General features: G+C 35.3%; 1 protein-coding gene across 1 annotated transcript in view; it reads right to left on the reverse strand.

Moving 5' to 3' along the window:
* Positions 1-22,244, reverse strand: part of UNC13C (unc-13 homolog C) — a gene marked incomplete at its 5' end in the record, with an annotated part of 578,171 nt that overhangs the window by 177,399 nt on the left and 378,528 nt on the right. The window lies entirely within an intron of this gene.

A 22,244-nucleotide genomic window follows, 5' to 3' on the forward strand; every position in this document is an offset into this window, starting at 1 on the left:
ACTGTCATGTATAACTAATTAAAACAAATTTTTAAAAAGTTAGCATCAGAAGAAAAAAAAGTCGATAAACTATAACAGAAGAAGAGAATGAACAGATATTTTGTTTTTCCTTATTTACAAAAATGTTAATTTTGAATCTGAGACTTTCACTTATAAAATATGTTGACATACTATTAGATCAGAGACTGTTTAATGGTTAAAAATATGCCTGAGAGTGAAGTATGTTTTAAGAAGGGAAGTGGTATCAAGTAAACGCTCACTCCTATGTTTATTCTCTCAAATTGCCATATTATTTTGACAATGAAGTGTCTTAGTGACAATATGTACTTCAGTGCCATTTTTAAACTATGAAAGATAAAGTACCATTGAATTTCAATTTTATTATCCAAATCAAAGCTCTTACATTCTATCCAGAAATACATTGCTTTTCACTTTTGATACTTACTTCTAAAGTGATTTCACATGTCTCTCCTTAGGCAAGTACATATAAATTTTAAAAATTGCCTTCAGAGTTTCAATATCAATTTCCCAAAGAGAAAAAGAATAAGAATTAGTACATGATAAAAATATAAAATTAATGAACTTGGGTATAATTCAATTAAAAACAAAACTAATTAAAATTATAAATAAATATTCACATATACCAATGCTTTTAAAATTGAAATTATTTATCTGTATTATGTTATACATGGATGAAATTGATAAAGAGAAATGATGGGGAAAATTATAGTTATAGTTAGTATATTAAGGCTAAATATCACTACAGATTTCCATATTTTGCTTACATGGAAATGCCTTTTATAGTTTGTGTGAAATAACTATCTGCATGGTTGTAAAGAAATAATGAATAATATGATAAAGTAAGAAGTCATTATTACATTGTAATAAAAGAGAAGGACTTGTAAGAAAATGGGCATTTGTAAAAGAATAATGCTTTAATCTGTTACTCTCAGAGGTTTATCATAATATTTATAAACATTTGTGTAATATTTTATTTATAAGGTACTTTTTATAACAGTTTTATTGGTCTATAACCTACTATCCAGAGGCTCACCTATTGAAAGTGTCCAATTTACTGGGGGTGGAGATAGAGGAAGTGACTGCTAATAGGTACAGGTTTCTTTTTGAAATGATAATAAGGTTCTAAGTTTAGATTATGGTAATAGGGTGGTGGACATACAGCCAAGATCATACTAAATGAAGGACAACTGAAAGCATTTCCTCTAAATTCAGAAACAAGAAAAAAATGTCCTCTCTCACCACTTGTATTCATTATAGTTCTTGAAAATCTAGCCGGAACAATCAGTTAAGAGAAGAAAAACATTCATTTGGAAAAAAAGTCAAACCTTCTCTGTTTGCTGATGACATGCTCCAATATCTAGAAAACCCAAAAATTCTACCAGAAGACTTCTGGAGCTGGAAAGTGAATTCAGAAATGTAGCACAATGCAAGATCAACAGTCATAAACCAATAGCTTTCCTATTCTCCAAAGTGATTCTGTTGAAAAAGAAATCAGGAAAACCATCCATTCATAATAACCCAAACCCCCTTAAAATAAAATACTTGGGAGTTAATTTAACCAAGGGGTTGAAAGACTGCTACAATGAAGACAAAGAGAAATCCCATGTTCCTGGATAGGCAGAGTTAACATTGTCAAAATGGCCATGCTACCAAAAACAATATACAGATTCAATATAATCCCCATCAAAATAATAATGACATTCTTCACAGAACTAGAATCTACAGTTCTAAAATTCATTTGGAAAAATAAGAGACCCAGAATAGCCAAAGCAAGCCTGGGCAAGAAGAGCAATGCAAGAGGTATCACAATACCTGACTTCAAATTATGCTACATAGCTATAGTAACAAAAGCAGCATGGTGTTGGCATCAAAATAGACATGAAGAAGACACAGACACAAACCCACATTCCTAGAGTCATCTAAACTTGACAAAGGTGTCAAAAATATATGTTGGAGAAAAGATAGCCTTTTTGACAAATGGTGCTAGAAAAACTAGATATCCATATGTAGAAAATGAAACAAGGTCTCTCTCTCTCACCCTGCACAAAGATGTAGTCCAAGTGGATCATAGTTTTAGATATTAGACCAGAAACTTTTCAACTACTGAAAGGAACCATAAGACCAACAATAATACATTATATTGGTGCAGGCATCAACTTTCTTAAGACCACTAAAGTTTAAGAAATAAAACCAAGGGGCTGGGGATGTGGCTCAAGCGGTAGCGATTCTCAGTACCACATACAAACAAAGATGTTGTGTCCGCCGAAAAACTAAAAAATAAATATTAAAAAAATTCTCTTTCTCTCTCTCTCTCTCTCATTCTCTCTTAAAAAAAAAGAAATAAAACCAAGACTTAATAAGTGCGATGGCATCTAACTAAAAACCTTCTGCACAGCAAAGGAAAAAATTAAGAGCACAAAGAGACAGCCTACAGAATGGAAGAAAACCTTTGCCAGCTACTCCCCAGAAAGTGGATTAATATTCAGAATATGTAAAGAACTCAAAAAGCTTAGCAACAAAAAACAAAAACCCAGTTATTATGGTTTAGATATGAGGTGTCTCCCAAAAGTCTATGTTTGATAAAAGACAAGAAAGTTTAGAAGTGAAATGAAGGTTATGAGAGTCTTAACTCCTCTTGAATGGATTCACTGAGTGGTAACTGTAGGCAGGTAGGGGTGTGACTGGAGGAGGAAGGTCACTGGGAGTATGACTTTGGGGTTTAGACTTTTTCCATGGTGACTGGGGAGTGCTCTCCATTTCTCTGTCTCTCCCTCCTTTCTCCCCCTCTCTCCTTACTCATTGTCCTGTCCTAATCTATTTTCCTCTTGCACATCTTCCATCATGATGTTCTGTTTCACCTTGAGTCCAAAGCAATGGAGTCAGCTGGCTATGGACTGAGACCTCTGAAATCATGCGCCTCAAATAATCTTTTTTTCTTCTAATTGTTTTTGTCAGTTGTTTTGGTCAAAGACAAAAAGGCTGACTAAAACAGAAGTTAGTACCAAGAGTAGGTAGGATCATTGCTGTGACTAACCCAACCATGTGGTTTAGAAGCCATTGGAGCAGCTTTGTGGGGGAGGAATTTTGAAAAGCTCAAATATGCAAGCTACAAGTGGAACTTAATGGGTGATTCTGGTGTGAATTTAGAAGACATACAGACAGGACTCAGGACAGTGAAGGACTGCTCATGGGGTTTCAGAGGAGGAGGACTCTATTGCAAATTGTTCTAGAGGCCATTTGTGTAACATTCTGGCAAAAAAAAAAAAAATTAACTACATTTTTCCCATGTCCTGAGACTTTCGGTGAGGCTGAATTTAAAGATAAACTAATTATCTGGCAGAGGAAATTTCAGGGTAGCACAGTATCCACGAGCTGGCATGGATATTGCTAGTGGCTTTGCCAAGTTTACTGTGTTAATCAGGAACTAAAGCACAACAGAAAGGTTTGAAAAACTTTCATTTTGGTCAGAAAAATATGAGTAAAGCTGAGGCTAAGGAAGTTGTAGTTTAAAGACATTACAGACACTAAAGAAATTTAAATACTTTTCTCAGAAACAAAATGGAAGGGTGGCTTGAGGGCATCTCAGGAATTGGGAAGACAATACCCATCTTAGGCTTAAGGTTGTAAAAATAAAAATTTCTCTAGAGATGAGAACATGGGGGCACCCTGCTTGCCCAGAGGAGCCTAGGAAGGTTTTTCACCATACTCAGTCACCCAGGCACTCAAAGGCTGCTGCAGTCATGGTCCCAGGAGGCTTGGCTACTGCCCAGGATGGTGACAGACCTTGGTGTCAACTATGTGGTGCCAGTTTTGCAGAATTGCTAGATGCTTCAGTTAGGTGGTCATGGGGGCTTTTACTGAGATTTCAAAGGAAGGCCTGGGAGGCCACGCAAAGTGTAGCAGGGTTGGAGTCCCTGCAGGTTGCCCCTGAGAGGGTACTGTAGGAAGATGTGAGAAGGAAACTGAAGCTGCTGTGCAGAGAACCAAGATTAAGAGATACCAGTACCATGGGCTGTCTACTGAGGAAAACTGAGGAATTGAGCAGTAACAAGTCAAGAGAGATCACATGATCCACAACCAGTAAGGTCAAAGGTGTAAAGCTATACAAGCCCTTTGAATAGAACATCAGGATATCAGGTGCTTCAGAGGCTAGATGTAGAACTACAGGATTTATTTGCCCAGCTGATATTCAGTCTTGTTTTGCTCCCATCCCTTCTTCCTATGTCCCTATTCCTTTTTTGTGGAATAGAAATGTTTGCTCTGTGCCATTACATATTGAATGTAACTTGCTTTTGATTTTTATAGGAGTTTTATTAAGAGCTTGCCTTCAGTCTCAGAGGAGACATTGGACTTGAACTTTTGGGTAATTTTAGAACTGTTAAGACTATGGAAATTCTTGAAAATGAAACAAATGTATTTTGCACTGTGAGATGGGCATGAGATTTGGGGGACCAGGGATTTAGATATAAGGTACCCCAAAAGTTTATTTGTGAGACAATGCAAGAAAGTTTAGTGGTAAATGATTGGGTTATGAAAGCTTTAAATTAATCAGTATATTAATCTGCTTGAATGGATTCACTGGGTAGTTACTGTTCTTCAAGAGAATGGTTAGAGGTCTATGACTGGGTATATGACTTTGGGGTATATATTTTGGCCCTGGTGAGCAGATATATTCATTCTCTCTCTCTCTCTCTCTCTCTCTCTCTCTCTCTCTCTCTCTCTCTCTCTCCTCTCTCTCTCTCTCTCCTTCCTGATTGTCATCTTGTTTGGCCTTACCTCATGTCCAACTGTGGACTGAGACTTCTGAAACCATGAGTGTCAAATAAATTTTTCTTCTCTAATTGTTGTCGTCAGGTCTTTTGGTCACAGTGACTAAAAAAAGCTAACTAAAACACCAATCAATAAATGGGCAAAAAAACTAAACAGACATTTCTCAAAAGGTAAAACACAAGTGACCAACAAATATATGGAAAAATGTTCAATATCTCTAGCAATTAGAGAAATGCAATAAAAAACTATGATAAGAATTCATCCCATTCCAGTCAGAATGGCAATTACCAAGAATACAAATAATAATAAATGCTGGCAAGAATGTGGGGAAAGAGGTAAACTCAAACATTGTTGATGGACTGCAAATAAGTACAACTATTCTGGAAAGCAGTATGGAGATTACTCAAAAATTTAGGAATGAAACCACTCTATGACCCAGCTATCCCACTCTTTGGCATTTATCCCAATGAAATAAAATTAGCATAGTATATTAAAGTAGCTACATCAACATTTACAGCAACACAATTCACAATAGGCAAATTATAGAACCTGCCCAGATGAAAGGATAAAGAAAATGTGGCCTATATACACAAGAGTGAAATTATTGCATTTGCTGATAAATAGATGACACTCGAGAATATTATGCTAAGTGAAATAAGTCAAACTTAGAAACTCAAGAGTCAAATATTTTCTCTCATATGCAGAAATTCAAACAAAATAAGGAGAAAAGGGGATTATCATGAAGATATAGGGAAGATCAGTCGAGTAGAAGAGAGGGACTGCAAAGGGGAGGAAATGCAGATTTAATTTAAGAAAATCATGCTATGTGCACATGCAAAAGTATCACAGGGAATTCCACTTTTATGTATACATGAAGCACCACTAAAAATCAAATGAGTAAAAGGAAAATCACTAGAGTAAAGGAAGGAGAAGATAGGAAGGGAGGAAAGTAGGAAAACAGGGGACACCAGGGACTAAAATAGGGTCATCAAATTCTATGCATGAATGATTTTGTCAAAATGATCCCAACTATTAGCTATAGTCATAATGCTCTAATAAAATATTACTTGCAAAAGTTGCTGGACAAAAAAACTAAATCATGAATGGGTATGACTGAATAAAAGTAAATGATAAAACAATAGATTACAATGAAATGCAAATTATGTAAAATTTGAAGTTATACATAAATTATATAAAATTTTAAAACACATAAAATTTTAGGATAGTCTGGGTGACATTAATGTTCTTTGTGCATCTTTTGTGTCTTCGATTTCCTATAACTATTTTTATCTTAAAAGTAATATCTACTTCTTTATAGAAAAAGAAGAAATCATCCAGTCATATTCTCTGGAGTACAGTAAAATGTTGTTGCTTCACATATTTGACATATTCTAAGAGGATAATAAATTGAGTTTTTAGGTCATTAATGAAACATATAGATTATTATTCTACATAGGCCTTCAGAACAACAGGGAGTTGAATATTTTTCAGATGAATTTTTAGCACTGAATCCTCATTTCAAGGGCATAGCAAAAGCTAGCGTTTATTGAGCACTTATTACTGGGCACCAAGAAATTCTATTTCCACATTAAATGTAGGATTTCATTTACTCCTCACAGCAATCTGATATTTCACAGGAGAAAATTGAGGCATAGAGTTGGCATGACAACTGCTCAATGTTGCCAGCTGATAAGCAGTAAAGACAGATTTTGTATTCATCCCAACTGACTAAAGCCACCCCACTGTGCAACAGCACTTCTTACTCCTATCTAACTTAATATCCTTGATCAACCTTTCCCTATTCCTGCCTTTCTCCTGCTCCCCCCAGCCTCTTCTCCCAGCTTCCCCAACACTAACTTTTTATATTACACATAAATGAGATCAGGTGGTATTTGTCTTTCTCACCATATTTCTTGATTTTATAACATGCACAGGCATATTATCTATCAGAATTGAAAAGCTCTGATTTAAAGCATAAAGGGGCTTTAATCAGGTCCTTTCCCTTCACCTCAAGTTTTAACCAAGTTGTGTTTATAACACACATACCTGAAAAATCACCCTAAGAAGACCAACAGGAGGTTTATTACTTCAGAGCCTTCCTGGGAGGACTCCAGAACAAAATAAGAAATCAAAACCAAAGTGGAACAAAAGATATGGTTTTCTGGGCTCTTTGTCAGGAGAAATTTCTGGAAAGCGGTGCCCTGCCAACTGACATCTCCTTCCCAATTTTCCTTTGTTGCCAAAATATTTTTACTGGCTGGGTATTAGCAATCTCAAAACAAACGTAGTTTTCACCAAAGTATTACAAAAATAGTCATAGCTATTTTTAATCTCTGTCTGCATAGACACATGCATTGCTGGGCTTGTGATTGCTTTGATTTATTGAGAAGATAACTAAATTTACAAGTTTCACAATTAGAGGTCAAATCGTTTAGATACTGTTCATTTGTTCATAATTTTTTGTTCTTTAATATTCACAAGGGACAGAAAGGTAGCAATTAGTATCTAAGACTATGGCATTTAAATATTTCAATTTCCTATTTAAATTGAGTTTTTCTAAACTAATTTTAAAAATAACTTTCAAGTTGTTATTTCTCGAAATTTTTCCCCCCAAAGACCACTAATAAGGAAAATAAATGTAACTGAGGTTTCATCACTTCTTTTAAATCTCTTCCTCCTTATTTTCCCAAATGGGACATGTTTGAATAATTAGTAAGAGGAAAATAATAGAAGGAAGATAAAAATTTAAATATGTACTTTTCACATAAATGACCATATATTATTATATTGACACACTGTAACAGTAGTTCACCTTTTGAATATAGCCCTCTTGCTTTGAGATTTATTTTTTTAATATTTATTTTTTAGTTGTAGTTGGACACAATACCTTTATTTATTTTTATGTGGTGCTGAGGATCAAACCCAGGGCGTGCACATGCTACACGAGTGTTCTACCGCTGAGCCACAACCCCAGCCCGAGATTTATTTTAAAAGGATACTTTTTTTTTTCTCTTTTCTCCTTTCTCCCCCTCCCTAACAGGATAAGGGAGACAGTGTTATCCTTGCACACACCCACCACAGGAAGGGACATTTATCAGAGGATCTAAGAAGTGAATATCTAACACACCATCAAGGTGCCTGGGACTCCCTATCAGAGCACACCTGGAATACAACCCTTGAAGATCTTCTTTAAAAGCTCTGTTTTTCCTGGAATTGGAACCCCTGTGTTGTTTCTCCTTTCCTAGTAAAGCAATAAACCTTCTTTTTCCTTTTTCGCAAAACCATGTCCTCATTATTAAATTGCATGAACTGGCATTGGGGACAAGGACCAAGCTTTTGGTAAGAATATGAAAACTGTGGTTACTTCTAGTGTCTTTCTTACAGCCAGTGCCAACTTTATTTTCTTGATTATACTCTTATTACATTTCCTTTTGGAAATTATGACCTATTACAGATTTTCATATTTAAATGTTCCCTTCAAATACCTTGCCTAAGGGATAATTAGCCAAGAATATCTTAATTAGTCTTAAGAGAAAATTATTTTTAAATATAAATTTTCTTTATATATATATATATATATATATATTTTTTTTTTTTTTAAAAGATGCAAATACATAAGAGTCCTTAAGTTGTATCAATTTATCAAATATTATTGAGAAAATTATATATATCGTCTATCATTTTTGCAAATTTATGAGTATGGAAATATGTATGATTATATATTTTGTTGGAGTTAAGATTGTACTACATATTATATTTTTGAATTATTCAGTAATTATTTTCTTAATAGGAGTAAGTACTCAACTGCAAATGGTATTGAAAGGGTTCTGATTTCATGAAGCTTATTATTTTAAAAGCAATGCTTTTAAAATTATGGCTTTGACCCATCAGTGGGTCATGACATCAATTTAGAGCATTATGACTATAATTTAAATATATTCCTATAATTTGTATATATTTAACAACATATGCACATGCATGTGCATGTGCACGCCCTCTCCCAACACACACAAAAAGCAATAAATCTTCAGAATTTATCACCCCATTGGTCAAGATGTTTCTTCATCCATATTTCATAAAATTTTTGCTTTGATTTAATTTGTATCCCTGTGTATGTACTGAATGACTATAAAACATACTTTTCACTTTGGCTTGTAATAAAAACATTTATAGTATTCTGGGAAAAAAAAGAATTAGCAAATAATCGAACAAATCACTAGGCTAAATAATATGATTCAGATACAGTAAGAGTGGGGGGAAAGGGGTAGAGATGCATGAAAATATGAGGAGTAGGATGGTCAGGGTAGGGTCACTATAGAACATGATGTGAACTAAGTCCTGAAGGATTCTGAAGGAGCTTGCTACACAGAGGCAGGAAAGAGTTTCATAGGTGGAAGAAAAATCAAACATGAATGCTCCGGTGTTTAAAAACAGTTGGAGTACTGGAGGAACATGCTGAGGGCAGTATGACTAGACAATGAGTGAGAGAGCAATTAGTGAGATGAAGTTCTAGGAAAGGGTGAGGCCCAGACTTCAAGATGTAATGTAAACTGTATTCAAAAAAAAAAAAATCTGATTTTAAAAGAGGAAGCCTTTGGAAGCTTTTATCTTGTAGAGAGTGTCTAGATGTCATTCTGCATACTATGAGTTATTTATGTATAGCAGAGCAAGAGCAGAAGTGTGCCAACTACTTAGTGGGCTATTAGAGATATCAAAGTGAAGTGGGTATGTAGCCAGAGACAGTAAAGATGGAGAGAAAGATAAGAGTCAGACACATTTTAAAGGTAGAATAGTTATAATTTATGGATTTGTACATGTTGTGTGTTTGCAGATGGGCGTAGAATAGGATAAATAAATGAATCAAAAATAATCTCTGACACTACACAAATGGCAGCACATTTTTCTGCAACTGGAAAATCCAGGAAAGGAATAAGATTTGGGTGGGAGGTTTTAAGTATAGAGGTGTATTTTTAACATGTAAGTTTGAGATGTCTAAGACAACTTTCATTCATATCCTGATTAAATTTTATAATTATGCATTTAACTGTATAATTATTTGCTTATTATAAAGTAAAAAGGTCCTCAAGGCAGGGTCATGGTTATTTTGTTAGTTTTGTATGTTTCTCTGAGACTTGCTTTCATGATGCCTGATATAGAACAGGTAATACAGGTGTTTGTATTAATGAGAAGTTGAACAAATAGCTGCAATTGATTATCTTTTAATGATAATTTTTATGAAAGAAATCAAGTTTTAGCACAAGAGAATTTCTACTTGCATAACTGTGAGCTGAAAACAATGAGATGTCTGCAAAGCACCATGAAGCTAGGCTCATTCACCAGTTAAATCACTTGCTTTTATACAGAAGCCTCCCAAAACAGTTATTTTCATTAGCTTTCTTGTTGCTGTAACCAAAATACCCAACAATAACAACTTATGGGAGAAAAAGTTTATCTGAGGCTCATAGTTTCAGAGTCTCTATCCATAGATGGCTAAAGGAGGCTGACTCCATTGTCCTGGGCCCAAGGTGGGCAGTACATCATGGGGGAAGAGCCTAGCAGAGGAAAGCTATTCCAATTTATGGTGGGATCAGAAAGCAGAGAGAGAAAGGGAGAGAGGAAGAGGCCATAGGGAAGATGGACTCTTCTAGGGCACATAGCCAGTGACCCATCTCTTCCAGTTGTGCCCGGCCTGCCCACAGTCACCACTCAGTCATTCAAATGAGGATTGACTGATTAGGTTATAGCTCTCACAATTCAATCATTTCACTTTTGAACATTCCTGCATTAATAAGTGAGCTTTGGGTGACACCCCATATCCAAACATTAAGAACTGTTTATCAAAGTCAAGTGCAAATTAGATTCACTTTGAAGTTTTGTTAAAAGAGATTGCTGGACCTCACTTTCAGAGTTTCAGATTTAGTAAGTGTGAGATGAGATCTGAGAATTTGCATTTCTACCAGCTTCCCAGGTAACTCTGACTCTGCTGGTTCTGAGGGAATGATACTGTTTTAGCAAGCAAAGGTTCTGACACTGAGGTTCATAGATCCTTGGAAGAATCTACAAATGGGTTTCAGGGCATTTGTGTATATAGTTTCTTGAGAGGATATATGCAACATTTTTATGTATTGTCTATATTCATTTTTCTTGGTAATACAGCCTGCATATTTCAAAAATTAATTAACAGAGTAGTAGTACTCAATCATAGAATATATTAAAACTACCTGGAATCTTGGGCTTCTATTCAACTGCTATCTGGCATTGGCAGAATAACCTTTCTGTGTCTTAATTTCCTCATCTATATGCAAAAGGAAAATGATATCTACTTCATAGTTTTGTTATAAGGTTTAAATGAGTTAATACTTGTAAATCACTAAGAACAGTGCCTAGCAAGTGTTAACTAAGTGATTTCTAAGTGAGTTTTAACTCTGGGAGCATTTTTAAAAAGCCTGGGTTCTATCTCTGGTGATTCTAACATACAGCCAGAGTTGGGAACCATTGTTTTGAAATGAAGAGAACCTGAGAGATGAATGAATGCCTTTCTGGAGATGGGAGCTAATTTCCTTGGTGAACCATCCTTCCCTTCCCAGAGGAGCGTAGCTAGAATAACTAGAGAGGCTAACAAGAGCCTTAGCATCCTGGAAGATAATTTATCTTTGTAAAATTTCAACTTGGTTTATGGCCACATCCTTTTATTGAGGTAATGGAAGGGACCAAGAGGAAGAAACAGAAGGAAGAAAATTGGTTTTACCATGTTGTTATTTTTGTTTAAAATCAGCATAAAAACAAAAACTTGTTCTAATATAAGCATATGCTAATATTATAAAGAAGTGACCAGAGGGGCAAGTAGTAGTACTTGTGCTAACCAGATTGCACAATGACACCAGTGAGTAACCTTTGGCTCTTGGAACTTGTGTCCTTGTTTACTCCCTCCCACACTGAACAGTGGAATATATAACCAACAAAGTATTGCAGCAGTGGTGGGAAGTGGCTTCCCAGTCTAGGCCACTAAAGACATGCCATTTGTCTTGTATTGCTCACTAGCTGCCCTGCCTTGGGGATAGTCACACTTCTTTGTGGAGAGGTCTATACTGAGAACAACTGAGATCTCTCACAAACAGCCCACAACTTCTTGGCAGCTAAATATAAGAGACCCCAGAACACCCCATCCTACAGAAATGATGCAGATAATACATACTGATCTATATTGTAAGCCACCATATTTTGGGGTTATTAGTTATATCAGGGTAGATAACTGATATAAAATACCTTATGTGTATGCTTTTTTAGATATCTGACTTAACAGTTTCCTACTATTTCATGTTCTGTTACAGGTGATCTGTTCATTTTATTCTTTCCTGGCTCTTTAAGCCCACCTAAGATGATTAGGTACTAAAATGATTGTTCAGTAAGGTTGGCTTGCTGTACAAGGGACAGAGAACCAATCTCCTGCCTTGTTGTCTCCTAGGGCCTCACATGTGAGAGGAAGAAAAGAGAGTGACTCTTCAGTAGCACCCAGCTCAACAGTCAGAGGCTAGCTGTGCTCCTGATGGCATGGAATCTGAACTGAGTTAATAAGGGATCTAAATTCTAATATCATCTCAAATGGAAAACTACAAGAAGTTCAGTGTTTCTTAGCACACTGGTGAGCAGGTTTGCATAACTAAACCCTTGAATTGTCAGTGTCCACTGTTCTTTATTTCAAAGCCAAATAACAAAGCAGAATTGTATGAGATATAACTACAATGTTCTTGTTAGAGCCTGAGTTCAGGCAGAGAGAAAGTGTCCATCAAAACCTTTATTTACTATTTATATACTGACCCTGTAACAGTGAGAACTATCTGAGCAGGCAAAGCTGCATCTCCCAGTTCTAATAAAGGAGGTCACTGGGCTTCTGGAAACTCACTTCCATCTGCCTGAAATTCTGCTAAAGTTTACAATTGTGGAAAAACAGATTTAAAAAGCCTTTGAACTTAATTTCAGAACACACAAGGAGTGTGTTCACAAATGGATTTTCTTATACTGCTAGTGAGACCACATTCATAATCTGAGAAGTTAGCTTAGCCCTGTTTTTCACTGTTAATTATTTTTGGAGTTGGACTCAGAATAAGTGGGTTAATTATATACTTATTCTAATGTCTATCAAAGGAACACAGTATATTACTCAGGTCAAAATATTTTAATTATCCTACTGAAATAGATAATAAGGTGAATTGGTAAATGATTAAAGGTTAAGATGAATAATAGCATTGTCAACACTCCTGGATGTCTATTTTTCTTGCCTGCTATTTAGAAACCAAATATTTATATCAGCATGTTTCTAGATCAATTACATACAATGCTTACCATCTCTATCTACTCCCAGAATATAATACAAGTAGTTTCAGCTTAATTACCAGGTTGGGAGTGGAAGGGAGGTGGGACAAAGGAAATGGAACTGCCAGAGGAAGAGAGTGTGAAGAGGCTCAATGCCACCTAGGTTAGCTCGACTGAAGGAACACAGAGGCTTTTCTTTCAAATAAGGAGAAAAGGAGGCAATAATCTCTTGAGTTTCTGAAAAATCGAGGGTAGTTCAATCTTAGTTTTATTTCATTGTCTCTGACTTTTATTCCCACGTGGTCACTTCCAATACACCAGGGCACATAGGATTTATTTGCACTTGCATCCTCCTAGTATTTTTTTTCTTTAATCTAGGTAAAGACTATGATAGGTATTTATTGTACTATGCTTTCATCCTTTGAAAGAGATAACCAGGATGTCCCAAACACCACAGAGCATGCAATTGGTTGAAAAGCCCTGAGTGTATCAGGTGTTCAGGAAATGCACATGGGCAGTGGAGCAAGTAGAGAATGAGAAAATAGAACAAAACAAGAAACAAAACAAGCCAAGGAAAGTGGGGCTGAAATACATTTATCTAGCTTGGTTCTAAACATCCATTCTCACCAACCTCTATTTTTCTTGTTAAGTAACAGGGGATTTAATGGGATTTTTTAGATTTTAGATGGGATAGGCTAACATTTATTTATTTATTTATTGGTATTGGGATTTGAACCCAGGGTGTTTAACAACTGAGCCACATTCCCAGTCCCTTTTATTTTTTTATTTTGATACAAGGTCTCATTAAGATGATGAGGGCCTTACTAAGTTGCTGAGGCAGGCCTTGAATTTGCAATTCTCCTGCCTCAGCCACCCCAGTTGCTGAGATTACAGTTGGTTTTTAGTAACCAGATCACAAATCTTTTGATGGTTAAAATTTGAGTCTATCTCACATGTGTGTTATATTTGCTGGTGTGTAATAGACTGTTATATATTAGAAAGCCACTGTATAAGGAGTAAAGCTAATGCCTTCCACCCAGTGGAAGGCATTCTGATGAGCTGAATGAAGCTTTATTGTGCTGTTGTCCAAATATCAATATGGACAATTAAAGTGAGTAGTAATGTACTTTGACCTAGAATGGACTGGAAAATATAGAAACTTACAATGATCAATCCTTGGCTCTGATCTAGAAGAAAATTATTCTTACATTACTTATCTATATATACACTTTTAGTGCACTTTAGATTTTTAGTTAAATGTTATTTATCAAATACTTCCTACATGTCAGGCTTGTGTTATGGAGCGAAACGTAGTCTATGTGGTCCTGTCCCCCAAAGAACTCTTAATCTCACATGATATGAAATGGCACTATTAAGGCAATAAAACATCTTAATCTTCAAAACATGTATAGAGCATGCTGAAGTGTTAAGTATGGAAAACATATTTAGTGCATAATTCTACACATATCCAGTCAACTCTGTTCTTTAAAGATAAATAAAACATAATACTCAAGTTAATTATCTACTTTCTACAATATTTGGCTTATGCAGCAGTATGGTATAGAATAAAAGAATTAAGTGTTTCAGAAATCATGGAGTTTTGTTCCAGTCAAAATAATAAAGACAAAGAAAGATGTAAACATCATAGGAAATTTATTTTCTTAGAATTTGACTCCAAGGCAAAACAATGAAAAATGAGTTGACTCCAGTGCACTATTTAGATCTATCTTTCCTTTAATAGAAGATTAATCAAAAAAAGAAAGCTTTATATTCTTCAGTAACAGAGGCTGGTTTTCCTGTTACCAAGGACTCTGTGGGATTTCCATAACATAAGGGCCTTTGCCTTTGACCGAGTCAACATCTTCCTCTTCACTTTTCTCTCAGTGGGTTTCAGGATTATGAACTTCTCCTAGGCCATTCCCTTCCTCCTTTGATTTCCTTAAGAAGTGTTTTTCATTTCTTCTCTCTCTCTCTTTTTTTTACTTATAAATTATTCTAAAATTTGATTGTCATCTATCAATTTGCATCTTTAATTTGTCTCACTCCCATGATTTTCTTCCTTTCCCAGGTTGTTTAACATATTTATACCAGTTCTTCCATTTTAACACCAATTAATAGGGACACATTTCTTTTTTCTCTTTTCATCTTTACTGAGGTATAAATAAGAGTTGTATATATTTAAGATATACAGTGTAATAGCATAATATACTTATAGAGTGTGAAATTATTACCTCAATCAAGTTAATTAAAACATAGCACTTCATGAAGTTAAAATTGCATTTGTCTGTAGGTATGTATGGTGAGGACTCTTAAGACCACTCTCTTATAAAATTTTTAGCGTACAAATGATACTCTTAAATATGGTCACCATGTTGTACATTAGATGCATAGAACTTTTTCACCTCATATCTGAATGATTATACTCTTTAACCAACATTTCCATATTTCTCCCAACCTCAGTACTTGGTAACTACCAATCTATCCTCTGTCTATATGAATGTAAGTTTTCTAGATTTTTATGTGGACATAAAAGTGAGATCATATAAATATTTTTCTTTTTGAGTGTTGTTTATTTTACATAGTATAATGTCTTTCAATTTTATCCACATTGCAAATGATAGATTCTTCTTCTTTTGTGGTTAAATATTATTCCATTTGTATGTGTGTATGTATGTACACATTTTCTTATCCATTCATCTGTAGATGTACACTTTGGTTGTTTCTACATCTTGGTTTTTTCAAATGGTACAAAAATATGGCATCCAGGTATCTCTTTGAGATACTGATTCTATCTCCTCAAGATAGATACCCAGAAGTGGGCTTGCTGGGTCATATGATAATTCTACTTTCATTTTTTTTTTACAAGGCCTGGGCAAATAGCACACAAGGGTTCTTTCTCTTCACCCCACCAAAGTTTACCTAATGTCTTTTTGATAATAGCTTTCCTAATGGGTGTGAGGTGATAACTTATTATGGTTTTGATTTGGATTGTTCTTATGATTAGTGATGTTGAGCACCTTTTTACATGCCCCAAAGGGGATGTGTATGCCTTCTTTAGAACAATCTCTGTTCAGGTACTTTGCCCTCTTTAAATCAGGGTATTGTTGCCATTGAGTTATATGACTTTCCTATATATTTTGAATATTAACAACTTACTGTATTTGTAGTTTGAAAATATTTTCTCATATTCCATAGGCTGTAGTTTTATTTTGTTACTTGTTTTCTTTGTTGTGAAGAAAAATTTAAATTTCTTCTACCTGCTTATTATTGCTTTTCTTCCCTCTGTCTTTGAGGTCATATCCGGAAAAAAAAAAAAATCATTGCCAAGACCAAAGACAAGGAATTTTTTTTCCCTAGGAGTCTTAGAGTTTCAGGCTTCATGTTTAAGTCTTTAATCCATTTTGAGCTAATTCTTTATGTGATGCAAGATAAGAGTCTAATTTCATTCTTTTTCATGTTAATATCCAGTTTTCCCAACACCATTTGTTGAGGAAACTATCTTTTCCTCATTATATATTCTTGGTGACCTTATCAGAGATTACCTGACCACATATGTGTTGATTTATTTCTGGGCTCTTTATTCTGTTCCATTGGTCTATGTGCCTTTTGAAAAATGTTAGTGCCACTTTTTTTATTGCTATAGTTTTGTAGATTTTGAAATCAGGATGTGTGGTGCCACCAGCTTTACTTATTTTTGCTCAACATTGCTGTGGCTCTTCAGGATCTTCTGTGGCTTCATATGAGTTTTAAGATTTTTTTTCCTATTTTTGTGAAGCACACCATTGGACTTTTGGTGGGGATTACATTAATTCTATAAATGTAATAAAAATGATATTTTAAAATGGTTAAATATAAATATTTAGAATGAAGATTTTAAGAATGTTTACTCTTCCAATCCATGAAAAAGGATATCTTCCCATTTAGTTGTGTCTTTTTACTTTCTTTCATGAGTGTCATACTTGTCAGTATATAGAAATAAGAAATGTCAGATGTTACCAGAGAGGTAATATTAACTGTAGAAAGTAATAATTTTTTCTACCAAAAGGTGAGGATCAAGATAAATTGGCAAACAGTGATTTGTGATGGTAGTCCTGAGGATCAGCATGTAAGCCAGAAAAATGTCACATATGAAATTACTAGTCTGCAGCAGACCAAGTATAAGGTTGACCAGAAAGATGTTAGGTCTGAGAATACTAACAGTGAGGCTAGAGAAGCTTAAGTGGCGACAGGGTAGTTCATTTTTTATAACATTTTTTATAACTATTTTATAAGGTACCCAGGAAGAGCAGGAGAGACAGATCATGCCTTTAAGGGGCCCATTATCTTTGAGGTGACATGGTCAAGAACAATATTCTTAAATTCAGTGGGTAATCTGGGACCTATATTTGAGTGAATGGCAATCAAAAGAGACCACAGTGATTTTAGAGAAGCCCCCCAACATACATGTGACGGAAGGGAAGGACTTCCATGAGGCATTGAGTACACAAACATTTGTAAGTCAAAAAAAGACTGCACATGAAGCAGTGAATACAAAGTTCATGGCAACAGCTGTGCATGTTACAAGGGTGAGCTGCCAAAAACACTAAAGAGCCAGTCTGAGAATCATCACCATATGGTGAGGTCCAACAGGATACCTAAGCAACAGATGACAAAGATTAGTGATAAGAAGACAGAATTACCAGAATTTGGACATTCCATCTAACTACAGTGTTGAAGCCTTGATGCCACTCAGTCCATGGTGACCATTACTTCAAGATTTGTTGGAAATGGAGAAAAGCTTTCCCCCTCAACTCCAAGTCTCTTCAGTCAGAAAATGCATTTTAATGATATTCCCGGGTGATCCTGAGCACAGTGAATTTTGAAGAGCATTGATCTGAGAGACTTTACTAATGCCAGGTGAAAGATGATTTTGTTTTACAAATTGCAACCAATTCAATTTCTAAGTTACCTAAGTAAAAGTCGTTTTTAACTAATTTATTTTTCAGTGAGTTTTAATTGTTTTCTTTTACTTAAGGAGTCAGCTGAGAATTTGACAAGTATAATAGACACCCTTTCCTTGATGAAATTTCAGAATATGACCTGAAGTTCAGCCAAAAACCCATTTAAGAACCAGTGTTTTAAGGAATCTCAAGCAGTCTTACAGAATCGTTCATTAGAAACCACCTACCACATGTTGGAACCTCTCAGGACTTTATAAAAACTTTGAAGAAATATACATATGTTAGACAAATAGTGTGCTATACAGGAAGTGCCCAACTTAAGAATCACCAAGCAACCAAGATGACAAATATAATGTTTGCAGGGCTCTGCAGTTATCAGTGAAACATTTTAGTCACTTACAAGCATCTAGACATTCTAACACTATTGTCAATTGTTTCCAAGTTCTTGTTTACAAAATTATAATCTTATTATTGTAATGACTAGCATTTGTTGAATATTTATTATGTGCTAGAAAATTAACTCTCCCTAACCCTCATATCTGTCTTTTTTACAACTCCTTTATAAATTATGTATTTTTGTCCCTAGTTTGCAAATGCAAAAACAGGATTAGTAAGTGGATGATATTGTCCAAAATCATCACTAATAAGTGAATGAAAAGTAGTAGAGCCTGAAGTAAAATCTTGGTCTAAATAACTGTAAATCCCATGTTTTAGAAAATCTTTAGAAAGTCTGCATAACCAACTACATTTCAATATAAAATAAGACATTTTATAGGAAAATTTTCTTTCCTGTACTCTCTTTTCTAATGATGAGTAAATTTTTTCTATTACATAATTTATCATATTGTCATTCAAAAAATTAACTTCATAGTGATTATATCACTTATTGTTTATCAATTAATAAGGTGATTAAGGTCATGTATGAAAATAAAATAAGTTGGCTCACCTAGGTTGAACAAAGTTTTGTGGGTAAAGACGTTTTGTATTTTAATTAAATTATTTCTTTTGTAGCAGCTGATGAGTTCGTGAAGTAAAACAAAGAGCTACACCCAGAAGCTGCAAACCCAGGAATTCCAGCCAGCTCTGCTCTGTTGACCTGACTTCATCAGATGTTGATCACAAGTCAGGCTCAGATGCTTTAATCACAAGACGAATTATGTAGCCCAAATTATATAATCACAACACAGAGTCTTTCTAGGTCAGCAGCTTGAAGCACTGCTCTACAGTCAATTAATTTTACAGTGTTCTATAAGGCAAATTGGCAGAGTAAGAACAGTACTATCAATGCATTAAAAAAAATTGCTAGAGGACTGTTTTTAAGTATATGCTTTCCACTTCCTAAGATACTGTTAGTTCTCATTTTTCTCTAATAATTACTGTTCATGCCACATTAAAATAAAGACACATTTCTTAAAGTCACCTACCAGATCTAGATGACAAAAGGGAAATTGACAATTGATCAGATTGTCATGTGTTTGTAAACTTCCTCCTGGAAGATAAAACCTTCAATGACTCCTACAGGGGGCATTTCAAGACTGACATGTCTTCTTCCCTTTGCATAACTGCAACATCACCCTCCATTAACACAGTGCTTCAGAGTTTGCAAAGTTCATTAAAATATCATTTGATCCTCATACCAACCTGGGAACTATTATCACCATTTTATAGATAAGAAAACTAATGTTTGGAAAGGTTATGCATGAATTGCCCAAGCTGTAGAGCAAGTTAAATGATAACGCTTTCTGAATTGTGTTCCCTAGACTCTCAAATCTTTACACATATTCAGTTGGAACATGGTAAGTATATTGGCTTTGTCTGCAAGGTTCTCTGTAAAGGGTTGTCCCAATTCCAGTTTGACTGAAATAAATAAATACATATTGAATTTCTATTAAGATTCAGTGAATATAAAGGTGGCAGATATAATCCCAAAACAAACAAACCAAAAAGGCCTTTTATTCTAATAGAAGAGGGATAAACTATTAACTGCATTCCAAGTGATTACCTCACATTACTTATTATGCATCCCTGAAAATAGGTATAAATATGCAAATGTAACAACTATTGAATTGTACAAATAGGTGACTTATATGATATGTTAGGAAATCAAACAAATAAAAATTCTTGATCAGAAAGAGATTATTGTCTCCAAAAAGCGAATAAAAATCACAACGTCTTAATTATTCCTTGAAATTGTGCTACTCTTGATGATACAACCTCAGCATTTTGTTTTTTGTTTGTTTGTTTGTTTGTATTGAGTACAAAATTAACCCATAATCAATAATCAACCAATCAAAGTTGCAGGTATTTCACCTGTAGCATTCCTAATTTCATTATCTCAATTATATTAAAATCTTGAGGTTTATATTTCTTAACATAAATATTATACTTATCTAAAATTACTATTTTTAAAGTGAAGATTACATAAAATAAAATAGTCAAGTAGTTGCACACATGTTTCTATGTAAGCAAAACAGGGACTCAGCCCAGCCAAATGTGTACTAGTAACTAATGCCTGCTAATTCCAAATATTTCAGGTACCTCTGTAATGTGTATGGGGGGAGCCATCCACTACCCAGTCCTCTGATCCCACAGGCACCTTTCATTTTTCAGGTGAGGACAGTAAAACACATCACTTGAATGTTTCTAAGATCATGTAGCAAAAGGTCTGAAATATACATCTCCTTTATCACCCTTTCCACTACTTCATTGAGAAGGGACTACCTGGTAGTCTTGGTTCAATGAGTAGTTAATGAGTAACTTTTACTTTCTAGGCATCACTCTAGGCAATATAGTTATAATAGTAAAAATCTAAGACAAGATTTAACAATATGATGAAGAAGAAACACAAGAAATAATCAAATGAACAATCATAAATAAACAAATGAAAGACAATACTATGTTGCCATAGAGAAGGTTAAAACAAAATTATTTGGCAATTATAGATACTGTGTAACATCTGCTGAGTCCCACACAGCTGCTTGTGAAGGTTGGTGGGAAGAGAAAGCCAGGCAGTGGAACAGCTGGTGTAAAAGCCCTAATGGAGGAATGAACTGTGAATGTGGGGAGGACAAGACAGGAATTGATGACAATTCCCACACGATTAGCTTAAGTAACTGGATGAATGTTGTGCCCATAATTCCAACAGGAAGTAGGGGAGAGGAAGTAGGTTTTGACAGAGGAGAGTAAGACTTCTGTGCTGATTCCATAAGGTTTGAAGTGTTTGATATATATTCAAGGAGGGTGGGAGTAAGCAGGAGATAGACCCAGAGGAATAAATGTTATCCTAAGGAACTTCCTTGCTTAGTTGGCTGGTGGTTCTTTCCTGATGTTTAGGAGACTTTCTGGATCCCCAAGAGACAGTTACAGATGAGTGGTATAAAAAGATGTGGATATTAGGAGGCAGAGGCAGAGAGGGCTGGGCCATCTATACACTGGAGAAGGAACACCTCATTGCACAAAAAGGAGATTGTGCCTCTGAGCAAAACTGGTGCAATTTTAAAGATTAGATAAAATTCTCTATTTGTGGGTGGGAGACCCTGACTTTCCCAGAAATTCAGTTTATAAACTATTGTGTATCTCATTTTTCAATTAAGGAACATTTCTGAATGTTCCCTTTGTATCTGCCAGCCTCAAGCTTCCATTTGGACAAAGCAGTGGCACAGTGAGCATGAACTCCCAGCCAGGCTTACCCCGCCAATCAAAACGATTTAAGTTGCAAATCTGAATAAGATATGCCCTTGATGAAGACTGTTTATGGTCCTTCATTTCTCTTGGTGTGGAATTAAATTCCTCACCCTGGCCCACAAGGCCCTGTGTGCTGGTCCTTGCCATTTTTTCCCAGACTCACTTCTTACTACCTCTTTCTAGCCAGATCTACTGCATTCTCTGTTCTCAAGTGCATCTTGTATCTTGTACTAATTGTTACTGCTTGGTCCTCTACCAGGAGGTTTCTTGCTCCTACTTCTCATTTAGGTTTTTTCCAAGATAAATTTTTCTTAGAGGAAGTTCTTTTGGAAAGCCTCCTTGCCTGCTTCTCCAAAGTCTGATTTAGGTTCCTCTCCTCTAGTCACTCCATCATCATTAACCTTGACTATTCCACATCGCAACTCTGCTTGTAGCAATGCTTGAAATTTTCTCTGTAGTCTTGTTGAAGGCAGGGACTGTGACTATCTTATTTACTCCTGAATCCCACACACTGAG

Source organism: Spermophilus citellus (genome assembly GCF_964194105.1).
Source record: "Spermophilus citellus genome assembly, chromosome: 4".
Classification (NCBI taxonomy): domain Eukaryota; kingdom Metazoa; phylum Chordata; class Mammalia; order Rodentia; family Sciuridae; genus Spermophilus; species Spermophilus citellus.